Here is a 12,253-nt window from a genome sequence, read left to right as displayed (position 1 = left end):
TAAGTATTTTGTAATCTACATATGTACATGCTAACTCCGACTATGCTCTGCCCAAACTCCTCTCCTGGGCACGTCACCTTATCCGCACAAAACTCAAACACTTATAAAGCACTGTTGATGAATTATTATTCATCCACAGATTTAAAAAATCATAGCACTGCTTCATAATGCATATTTCCACCCACTACAGTATACAGAACAGGTTGTATTTTGTCCCCCTGGACACTTTAACAGGGTGGATTACGGTTCCTTGGGATAGTAGAAGTCAGATATTGTTGGGGTTGAAAGGGTAAGGGGGGGGTATTTCAATTGATCATTGTTATTATAGTTTTCTATTTGTGATTTATAAACAACAGTCACACACAGGATATTATTCCTTTTAATACTTTAAGAATAAGATTTAAATATTAAATCATAAATTTTTGAGGCTTGAGCAGATTAGGACAGAGCCCATTGGGATGGGGCAAGGGTGGGGACAAAGACAGAGTCTATGGGGACAGAGCCTGCGGGGATGGGGTAAACTTTGTCTCTGTATCTTTCTCTAGATCTGAAGACATTCATGTTTGTACTTTTAAACAGGTTTCATTTTAGTAGGCTTATAAAAGATGCAATGCACCCCACATTAAGCCTCATAGCATTAAAATGTCTGCTATCTTCACTCTCTTGTGGGATCCTCTCTTTGGTTCCTAGAGAATTGCTGCTGGAGTTTAGGGCTGAGGTTGAGGGCATAAGAACTTAAGATAGCCATACTGGGTCTAGCTCAGTATCCTGCTTCCAGCAGTAGCCAATCCGGTCAATAGTACCTGGCAGAAACCGAATTATTAGCACCATTCCATGCTACCAATCCTAGGGGAAGCAGTGGCATCCCCCATAACATACTATGGACTGATTGAGCAGCTGTCCACTGGAGGGATTTGGACTGATTGAGCAGCTGTCCATTGGAGGGATTAAGGCATGACACCTCCTTAATTCCCCAGTAGTTGCTGTCCTCATTCAACGTGAAATCAGCAAGGGATACCACCAGGCTCTCTGGCAATGTACTATAGGTATTCTTAACAGAGGAGCAGTCTAGTGGTTAATGCAGTTGACTGAGGACCAAGGTACCCAGGTTCAACTCTACTTCAGTTCTATTTTTCCATTTAAAAGTGAGCCCTCCAGGGACAGAAAATACGTGGGGGGCATAATCGAACGGTGGTGCCAAGTTTTCCTGAGTGCGTCCTCGCAGGACATCCCCGCGAAGTGGCGGGGAAACCCGTATTATCGAAACAAGATGGGCGTCCATCTTTGGTTTTGATAATATGGTCGGGGACACCCAAATCTCAACATTTAGGTCGACCTTGGAGATGGTCATCCTTACAGATGGTCATCCCCGGTTTTCTGCGATAATGGAAACCGAGGATGCCCATCTCAAAAATGACCAAATCCAACTCATTTGGTCATGGGAGGAGCCAGCATTTGTAGTGCACTGGTCCGCCTGACATGCCAGGACACCAACCGGGCACCCTAGGGGGCACTGCAGTGGACTAACTGATGCACTAACTGAATGGAAAAAGCCCTTCCCTTACCGAACCCTTAGCGATTCAGAAGGGAACGGGCATGCATGAAGGAAACCGCATGCAAATAAGCTGCTCACTGTTAGCTCATTTGCACATGATTTCCTTCCTATGGAGGGGAAGCCAGTGCAGAGCAGCCAAGCATTATGTGTGGCTGCTCTGCGCATGCCAAAGATGGCTTTATACATGCAGACAAGCTGCATGTATAATAGCCATCTACAACCTTAGAAAAATACAAGTCCAGGTGAAAATGTCCAAGTGCTTGTCAGGGACGTCTTTTTTTTTTTTTTACAGTATGGGTGAAGGACGACCTTCGCTATGCCTCCGTCCCTGCAACGGCAGTTGAGGACGTCCCTTCGCTATGCCTACGTCCGTCCAAAATGTGGATGTTTCTGTGAGAAGAATGTCCATGCCTGCTATGCTTCTGACACCCCCTTTATTTGCTTGGATTTTGGATCACAAGTAGCAGCAGTGAGAATTGAACTGGCCACCTCTGGACTGCAAGACCAGTGTTCTAACCACTAGGGCTCTCCTCCACTCCACTCCCTTGAAAGTTGGCCATCTGTGTGTGTGTGGGGGGGGGGGGGGGCAGTTCAGGACGTCCAAAATGTTTGAAAGAAGGATGTCCATGCTTTTGCTATGCCTCCGCTGACACACATATACCTCCCCTCCCAGGGACCTGGATACTGCTGCGATGGACCTGAGTATGACATTTCAGGCTGGCAAAAAAAGTTTTTAAAGTTGTTTTTTTCAGGGTGGGAGGGGGTTAGTCACCACTGGGGGAGTCAGGGGAGGTCATCCCCAATTCCCTCCGGTGGCCATCTGGTCAGTTCATGCACCTTTTTGAGGCTTGGTCGTAAGAAAAAATGGACCAAGTAAAGTCGCCCAAGTGCTCATCAGCGACGCCCTTCTTTTTTTTCATTATTGCCTGAGGATGCCCATCTGTTAGGCATGCCCCAGTCCCGCCTTCACTATGCCTCCACCATGCCCCCAGGAACTTTGGTCGTCCCTGCGATGAGAAGCAGTTGTGAACGCCCAAATTTGGCTTTTGATTATGCCGATTTGGGTGACCCTGACAGAAGGATGTCCATCTCCCGATTTGTGTCGAAAGATGGGCGCCCTTCTCTTTTGAAAATAAGCCTGTTACTGTACCTGAATATATAAGATACCTACAAGCATGAAGGCTATTGAAGTGGTGTACATTCAAGTACATTAGGTATTTTTCTGTTCCTGCAGGGCTCACAATTAAAAAAAAAATCAATAGCTGAGGCAGGATTTAAATTACAGACCGGTGGTCTCCATCCCACTACTGATTAAAGTCATGGAAAGGATAGAATCATACAAACTAATGGATTACCTATTACTCCACGCAATCTTTATCAAACCCAATCAGGCTTTAGACCACAATTCAGTACAAAGACTGCCTTTATATCTTTTATGAGCAAAGTCAGAAAAGAGATAAGCCTGGGAAGAAAGGTCCTAATACTCTAATTCAACATGTCCAGCACATTTGATGTGGTGGACCATGCTATTCTACTCAATCTACTGGACAATATTGGAATTGGTGGAACTGTGCTAAACTGGTATGCAGTATTCCTTAGCTTAACCCTTTAGTGTCCAATGTTCCCATCAATCTGTTCCCATATGGCTTATTATGGGAACATTGGACACTAAAGGGTTAAGATCATACCAAGTCAAATTAGCTGATAAGATCTGACCCCCCCCCCCCGGCCCCAAAGTGTGGGGTATTCCAGGGCTCCCCACTTTCACCAATTTTATTCAACATACTGATGGCACCTTTAGGAAGAAACTTAGAATTGAGAGGACTACGATCATATATATACACAGACGATGTTATGATAGACATTCCATTTGATGGTGATATCAAAAACGCAACCGCAACAAACCAGACAGGACTTCATCTAATGGAGAAATGGGCTTCAACTTTTAGACTGAAACTAAACAAAGAAAAGAACAAATTCTTATCAATATCAAGCCCAAATAATTCCATATCCTCTACCAACTTTACAATCAGCCAAACCAGCTATCCACTGGAAAAAAAACGCTAAAGATATTAGGAGTCCTAATAGATCAGAATCTAACATTTGATGACTAAATGTCAGAGGTCACCAATTAGACATTAGGAACCCTATGGAAATTAAGAAGAATTAGAGGCCTCTTTACAGCTATGACATTTTATCTTCTGATCCAGTCACTGATACTAAAAGAGAATCCACAAACGTGGAGAACTCAAAAAGTCCCACGGAGATACTCAAGTAGAAAATGAAAGTGGGAAAGAGAACCAGGATTCCCAAAGACTGGACCACGATGATGATTGAAACGAAGCAAAAGTTTATTGAACAATAAATGACTCGACACAACGTTGTGTTTCGGCCAGAAGGCCTACATCAGGAGTCTTAATGTTCAATTGAAAAAATGATGATGAAAATCTTGAAATAGTCTATATGTTTATTCGAAATATGCTGAGAATCCAAAGATGGTGGATTATAGTAGCCTTTAAAAAGACCGTTGTTAAAAATCTGTGTGGAGTCTCAAAATAGGCAGTCTCTGACAGTTGACACCATTGAGCCACTCCCTTATTGTGATCATTACACTGGTTACCTGTGAAGACTAGGGTCCACGTTAAGATCATAATCATGGTTTTTAAGATTTTACAAGGCATGACCCCAGATTATATGTATACTCTAATAGACCTTCCACTAAGAAATACCTTATGTGGAGCCCAAATGTTTCTCCAGCTTCACCTCCCCAGCTGCAAGGATCTGGTGTATAAATCAATGTATGCAACTGGGTTCCCTTACCTTGCAACAAAGTTGTGGAACTAACTACCAGTAGATGTAAGGAGAATAACAGACTACCTTCATTTTCGCAAACTGGTAAAATCCTACCTATTCAAAGCATTCTCACCAGAAGATGGATAATTAAATTGTCTAGATATAAGACTGCACACTAAGGACACTACTTATTATTCTATTTGGACACTACTTATTATTCTATTAACTAAAGAGTGTTTAATTTGTATTGATTAGCATGAACATATTAAGAGTGCGATCACTTATTCAAGTTACCAGAGACCAATTGGAACATTATTAACATACTACTATATTGAACCAAATTTGTTCGGATAATGTAGGATATAAGAAGTAAAGGAAAGTAAATTTGGGTCCCCTGGTTCTCAGCCCATGGCCATTTTATAAGATGGAAGTTCCTGAACTGCTATGTAGACATCCATATCCCTTGTTTTCCCTGTTCATAATTTGGATGTTTCAGTTTCATAGGAGCCAACATTTCAAAATAATTGAGGGCACTAAACCCAGTGAAAATTACCCCTTCCTGGACACTGTTAAGGAGTTTGATAAATATTGGGAGTACTCAAGCACCCACAGAACTGGCTCCTATGTTCAGTCTGTAAAACGGATATTCATGCTGGACATTTCCAGCACATGGACATCCATCTCACATGTTTGTTAGAACAGTTTGTATCCTGTTCTAAAACACATGTGAGATGGATGCCCATTTGTGAAGTACTGACTTGAATATCCATATTCTGAGTTGGATGGCCTTTCTAAATGTCACTCTATACACACTTTGACTACTGTTCTCTCCTGCTCTGCTACTAGTACTACCGTTTGCTGAGTCTGCCTTCTTCTGCCAATGAATTATGCCAACAATGGAAGTTGCAGCAGGCAGCTGCTGTTGCTCTTTTATCACTTTGCTTCTGACCCAATCCTTTTTCTCTGGATCTGGTAGGTTTCTAAAAACTAGGCCTGCTCCTTATAAAATAACCCATGTACTCCTAGTTAAACACATCCCACACCAGGAGCAACAAATCATTTCCTCTTTCCTCCCCCTTTTTTTTTTTTATCAGCTGATGGACTTCTTTTTATCTTCAGGTTTTGCATTAAAATATGCAAATACTGCTTTGGAAAAGGGAGGCTTAGCATTGTGTGCTGGCATAACAGCTTCTAAAATAAGGACACTTATAAACTTAATTAAGTGCTCCATGTAAAATCCAACTGGTTACTGCCCTCCTAGGAACAATTTAAGCAACTTAACTCTTCAGCTAACCTTTGAGAGCTCTATCATGCAAGTTATGCTCCATTTAATTAGGTTTTCTATAGACTTCCCTTCAGATAGTGCTGAATGCTTCAAAAATATGTTCACTGAAGTTCATGGTTTTCATAATGATCAAATTTCTTAACACATACATCATCTTTCAGAATGGAACAGTTCATGTCCTCTTAAAGTGGAAGTCATGAATATTGAGTCTTCTCTGCATAAATACAGGTATAGTACTGTACTGCTTCATAGCCTTTATTGTCCTAGACAAATGATTCACTGTTATTACTCATGTTTTAATCCCTCTGGATGGGACTCATTGTCCTAAAGTGCCTCTGCCAAGCTATCACAGGTGGTACAAAGGGGGTAATTCTATAAATTGGATGTTAACATTGCATGTGCTGAATGCATGCATAAATGATTTGAAAAATATATATATATGTTTGTGTATGTGTACATTCGGTAAATGCATTCATAGCTTACAAAATCCCCCAGATTCAGTATAGGTTGCCCAAATTTGGACACAGAGCTAAGATCTGCATGTAAACTAATTAGTTAATTAAGCACTAACAATCAATTGATGTTAATAAGCAATTATTTGGTAGTAATTAGGAGTTATGTGCAAATTTGCCCTACACCCTATTCTATAACACGTGCACCTAATTTTCATAACTTGTGACTCAAAAGGGGGCATGGCCATGGAGGAGAGCATGGGCCGGTCAGGAGTGTTCCCAAAAATAGGTGTGATGTTATACCATACCTGCTATCAGTTGGGTGTGAGCATTTACACTAGCATTTGGCAGGCGTTAAGTGCTCGTGCCCAAAGTTAGGTGAGAGAAGCTTGCCAAGCTAGTATTCTGTAAAAGGTGCTCTGTGCACAGTGCCCTTTACAGAATACTAATTTAGCATGGATCATGCTGGTCCCTAACTTTGGGCACCATTTACTGAATTGGGCCCACTGTGTATCATAGGAGCTGACTCTCTGGGTGCTGTGGGTGCTTAAGCACCCCCAATATTGAGAAAATTCTTTGTATGTGTCCAGGGAGGGGTTATTTCCACTGGGTTTAGCACCCCCAATAATTTTGAAAAGTTGGCTCCTATGCCGTGTATGTCAGTTGAGTGTACACATAGGTGGAATCTGGGTGGACCCTCAACAATTGCAATTGCATTGAGGCAGGGAATTCGGTCATGCCCTTGAACTATAAATCCCTGTAATCCCGTAGTTCCCTGTGATAGGCTCTTTCAGAACACATGTTCAGCTCCCATTGTCTTTTGGAACTCTTTCTGTTGGCTTGTCCTGATCTTTGTGCATGCTGGGCTAGCTGCCCCCCCCCCCCCCCCCTTTCTCTCCCCATCAGGTCTGTAAGAGTCTACAGTATATCTCGTCAGTGAACTGAAACTGCCTATGCTGTATTTTGCTATATGATCCCCTTTAAGCTACTGTGATACTATAAAGATTTTATCAGTGTATTAGTATAAACAGCATCATTATTCAGCATGTTGCTGCAATCTCCCAGTCTCTTTTGCTTGAGAGAGAGAGAGAGAGAGAGAGAGAGAGAGAGAGAGAGAACAGACTCCCAGTTTGCAAGGCAAAAACTCTTGTCCAGCACATCTGAGCTGTAAGTTATTGTTCCTTGTTTGCTTACTGCATTAAAGAAGATTTTGGTTCAAGAGTTGAGTCTTCTCATAGTGATGTTCTACACACTGGTTTAAGCTGCATATCATTCACATCCAGTGAAAGGGCAGAACAGAATCCAACATCCCAAGAAATAGGGGTCATTTAAATAGGTCTATATATAATTTTTCTCTTAAATTTCCATCATTTAAAAATGTATCATCAACAAGGGCTCTTGAAACATCTTTTTTCTATCATGCGGTGTCTCTCTGGAATACTTTAACAACTCAGATAAAATCTCCGTTATCTTATAGTTAGTTCCAGCATTCCTTGAAGACCCATCTTTTTGCAAACTATCTGACATTACAATTGTAATTTTCTTCCTCCTTGGAATTTATTGAAATTGACGTTAATGTATCTTTTTCTCTCTATTCTTTTTGTAAGCCACTCTGGACCAAAGTAGTTTATAGTTTATTGAGATTTGCTATACCGCCATGCCTAACTAGGTGGTGTACAAAAATAAATCCAAAACAACGTAAAAGGAAATAGAAAGGAACTATAATAATTGACAGGAAAGTAAATAAGAACAGGCAGAAGAACACTCACACCAACTGACAGAAGGTTAAGGATGGGTAAAAATAGGAGAGGGGTAGAGAAAGGAAGGAAGTGGGGGGAAAGGGGAGAAAATCTACAGCCCAGATCAACCTCAGGCTAAGGGAGGCCAAAGGCCTGTTGGAAAAGGCATGACTTTGGTTTGGTTTTAAAGCTTTTGAAAGAGGTGTCAGTATGGATATCCAGAGGGAGTGAGTTCCAGGAGGATGGAGTGGTAAAGAAGAAGGTATGATGCCTGGTAAATTCTAAATGGGCAAATTTGGGAGCAGGAAGAACCAAATGTCAATCGTTGAGCAACGAGAAGACAAGCCAGAGTGATGAGATAGTGAGTAAGGATAAATATTGCGGAAGGCCAAGTCTGAAGGCTTTGAATGTGAGAAGTTTGAAGAGGACTCATTGCTTAATGGGTAGCCAGTGGAATTTCTGTAATAGAGGACAAACACGATCGCAATGCTGAGCGTGACATAGCAAGCGAATAGCAGTATTCTGGATAGACTGAAATTTCTTGATGTTAAATTGAGCACAGCCCAAATAAGTAATATTGCAGTAGTCAAGTTTAGTAGTCAGTAATGCAAGGATTAAGGAATGACACATTTCAGGTCTAAAGTAATGACAGATTGTGCAAAGCTGACGAAGGACAAAGAAACCAGATTTGCAGACATTGGAAATTTGAGGGACAAAGGTAAGCTGTGAATCAAAAACTCTGCCAAGATAATGAAATGATTCTACAGGGTTTGCAGGAGAGCCAACAAGATCTAAGGAGTGAATGGAGTAGAAAGCCCACCAGTAAACCAACACGTGACTGTTTTTTCCTTATTCAATACCAATGTGTGTTTGGAAAGCTACTTTGAAATGAGCGCCAAAAATCTTGGAGTGGCTTAATGGAGAGATTAAGACGTTGGGAAAAGTAATAAAATATTGTCCGCCACCAAAGTACTGGGATTTATTGAGATATAGGAGAGTAGACTCATTTGGATTGGGACTTACAGAATAATATAAATTAATGCACATATCTCTGGCATTTAGGCATGAAGGCTTACATCAGTTGCTGGTGTAAGTGTTTGTGCCTAAAATACTCGTATGTTTTACTGTTCTGGGATCTTGCCAGGTACTTGTGACCTGAATTGGCCATTGATGGAAACAGGATACTGGACTTGATGGACTTTCGGTCTGTCCCAGTATGGCAGTACTTATGTTCTTATGCCCAGTTACACTAGTATTGTATAGAGGAAAGCAGGTGCCTACTTTCTATTATGGAATAGGCACCAATATATACGTGAACTGTTGTAGAATTACCCACCATGTGTCCATGATTATAATGTAAGAAAGTGAAAAGAGGCGACTGTTTCTAATGTTCTTGTCCATTCAGTTTTATCCTCGTTCCTGGCTCATGTTGCTTTCTTTTGCTGTAGTGCACTGAATTTATTTCATTATACAGTCTCCACTCTCTCAGCACTCCAATTCCTTATTTCGCTCATGTACCCTGAAACACACTCAGATTGAAACCTCACAGTGTGATGTTCAAAGGAGCTGAGGCTGCTGAAAGTAGCAATTGGTGAAGATATAAAGTAGGAATGATGAGGAAAAGTAAGGTTGTCAGACTGTAAGGGCTTGATTTATTAACAGAAGGCAAACACTGGGAGATATTTGTGTTTTCCCAGATTTTGACTGTCATAAAAAAAAGCTGTCGTGCCAAGGAAAGAAACAGTCACACCCTCTAAATATAGATGTTCACCAAGTATGAGGAAGGGAATAACAAAAACATACATGTCAATTATTCAGCTGTGGAGATAGTGGGTTTCTAAAAACATTGCCAATTTATGCAAGTAATTCAGAGCAGACAAGAAATAATATTTCATTTGGATACAAACACAGAACAAGACTATTATGAGAAGAAACTATATTCATTGCAAGCACTATACCATTGAAGAAGAGTGTTATATATACATTGTTTAAAGACATCAAGGCAATAAGGAAACAAAGTATTTATGGACTATATGGCACTGACCCAAAGTGGGGACTGATGATCACACGATTGGAAAAGTGCTTTGAAGATTTGACAGAATATATCTAAAGTGATTTATCGTAGGACCATTGAACCATTAGGTCATGAAATCAACAGGAAAAAGATTGTGAATATATGTTAAACTTTATGGTCTTGAAATTCTGTGAAGACATGTATCTTAATTGGGATTTGCATAATTGATTAAGTATGGTATGATTGGATAGAATGACTGGATTGTATGATTAGAGGAAAATAAGATAAGATGATGATCATGGTAAAACGTCTTTGCATAGTAATGATTTGATATAAGAATATAATAAAATTATAAATACATTTCATTAGTATAGTGGTTACCTAAAACTAATAGATATAGAAAAGAATATTGATGACACATGAAAAGCATTTGGATTGGTGCACACATCAGTATTAAGCTAATTATCTGTATCTTCTGTATCTGAGTTTTTGTATTAAGAAGATAGGATTTTGTAAAAGGGTATTAATAATTAGAAAGGTGAACAATCATGCTTTTTGTGCAATCTGAGAGTTTAGTGATTTGTAAAAACCTTTTGTGGACATTAATGGGCCGGATAACATTTTATATATATTTTAGAATGGAAAATAAAGTATTGTGATTTCAAATATTGAATGTATATGTAAAGGGTCTTTATAGTGATCCTTGATTATAGATATCTAGAGACTAATTACAATTTGAGTCCTTTTGCTATAGTATTTAAGGAATACATAACTTACCTTTACTATAGGTTCCCCAGTGCGATGTTCCCTCTAAGCTGTGCTGGAGTCCTCCACCTATGTTCCTGCCAGTGGGAGGAGCTGTGTCAGTATCACATTTTCAATAGTGAGGGATAGGCAAATTCTGCAGGAATCCAGGAGACCTGCCTGTTTCTAGCAATTGAAAATATGATAGTGAAACTGCTCCCCATCACTGGCAGAAATATAGGTAGAGGACTCCTGCAGAGCTTAGGGGGAACATTGCCCCAGTCCCACATGGTGACAGCTTATTGTATAATGGCATCTGAGTGCTCAGATTGTGTTATGGAATAGTAGCACAATACAGTATCAGCACATCTTACACCCCTGCAGATCCACCAGCCATAGACCTGGCTTAACTGCAGTCAGGAACACATAAAGTTACTCTTGGAACTGGGAGCCCTGCCCATGTCCCGCCCTCCTATGTCATTATGTAAACCATTATAGAATAGTGCTTAAGTGCCCTGCTCGCAATGTCACAAGTGTAAGTGTGCACTTGCACAAGCACTAGAATTCTGTACATATATGAGCACAAGGGGGCGTGTAAATGGGGGTGCCAGTTACAGAATTGCTCTTCACTTGTTTAGTGATTACTACTAGATGTATAAATCCCTTTGAATATTGGCTCAACAGAGTTAGGAAAATCCAGCATACCTGATTGCTGTAGCCATATAGTCCTATTAATTATGGTGGATCCTTTTTCACTCTTTCAAAAATCTTTCCCTGTTTTTTCAAAAATGTTCTATCTTGCTCAGGGCTGTCCCAAGGGCTATGTGAGCAGTGCTGCTGCAGAGGGATCCTTGTGCATTGTCTCTTCCTGTGGTGGCCTCAGTGCAGTGGCCAAAGCAGGGCCACTAATGGGAATGTCACCCAGGGAGCTTTTCCACTAAGGATGCTCTTGATCTTGCTCACCCTATATCTCGGCTCGTTCTGTATTTGAAAAGCCTACGTTAAAAGGTTCTAGATGTATGTTTATTTTTAAGGCCTTCCTTACTCATAAAGCTCTTTGAACAGAAACGTCAAATTGTTTGGCACTGAGCATTACACTGCATGCTCTTCACTCGGCCTCAGAACGCCATCTTTGCATCCCCTCAGTTTTTTTTATCTCAATGCATTCTTTTCCCTTTCACCAGCCTTATGGAATGCTCTCTGTCCATCCATGGTGAGTTGTCATTCTCTAAGGCCGCACTGAATACCCATCTGTTCTCTCTTGCCTTCCCTGGAGTGGCAAAGTGACTGGCAGTGTTGGCATGGGTGGCCATCCTTACTTTTCTCCCCTCTCTGTTTTTCCTTTTTCATCTATTCTAGTCACCGTCCTGTTTAATATTGTAGTTCGCTCTCTTTTTTCCATTACTTAGTACGTAAACTGCTGTACTAATGTTGGTCGAAGGGCGGTATAGTAAGTATCTAGTAAAGATAAACATCCCGCTTATGTCACTTTTATAGGGTCAGTGCTGCTATACAAGTGCCCAGCTTTGAAGAGGTGTTTCTATTTCATGTTAAGGGCTTCAGTAGGTGTCTTAGGATAAGTTGCCTATAGGCTTAGGAGGAATCTAAGAAAGTATTCGTTCACAGAGAGGGTGGTGGAAGCATGGAATGGCCTCCTGGTAGATGTCATGG

At 40.8% G+C, this 12,253-nt stretch overlaps 1 protein-coding gene across 1 annotated transcript in view; it reads right to left on the bottom strand.

Annotated features, from left to right (window-relative positions):
- Positions 1-12,253, bottom strand: part of ITPRID1 (ITPR interacting domain containing 1) — a 249,370-nt gene that overhangs the window by 29,726 nt on the left and 207,391 nt on the right. The gene's annotated exons all lie outside the window — the stretch shown is intronic.

The sequence above is a fragment of the Microcaecilia unicolor genome, chromosome 1, assembly GCF_901765095.1.
Source record: "Microcaecilia unicolor chromosome 1, aMicUni1.1, whole genome shotgun sequence".
Taxonomy (NCBI): domain Eukaryota; kingdom Metazoa; phylum Chordata; class Amphibia; order Gymnophiona; family Siphonopidae; genus Microcaecilia; species Microcaecilia unicolor.
The sequence above is the reverse complement of the archived record's forward strand: the minus strand, read 5'-3'. Positions and strand labels throughout refer to the sequence as shown.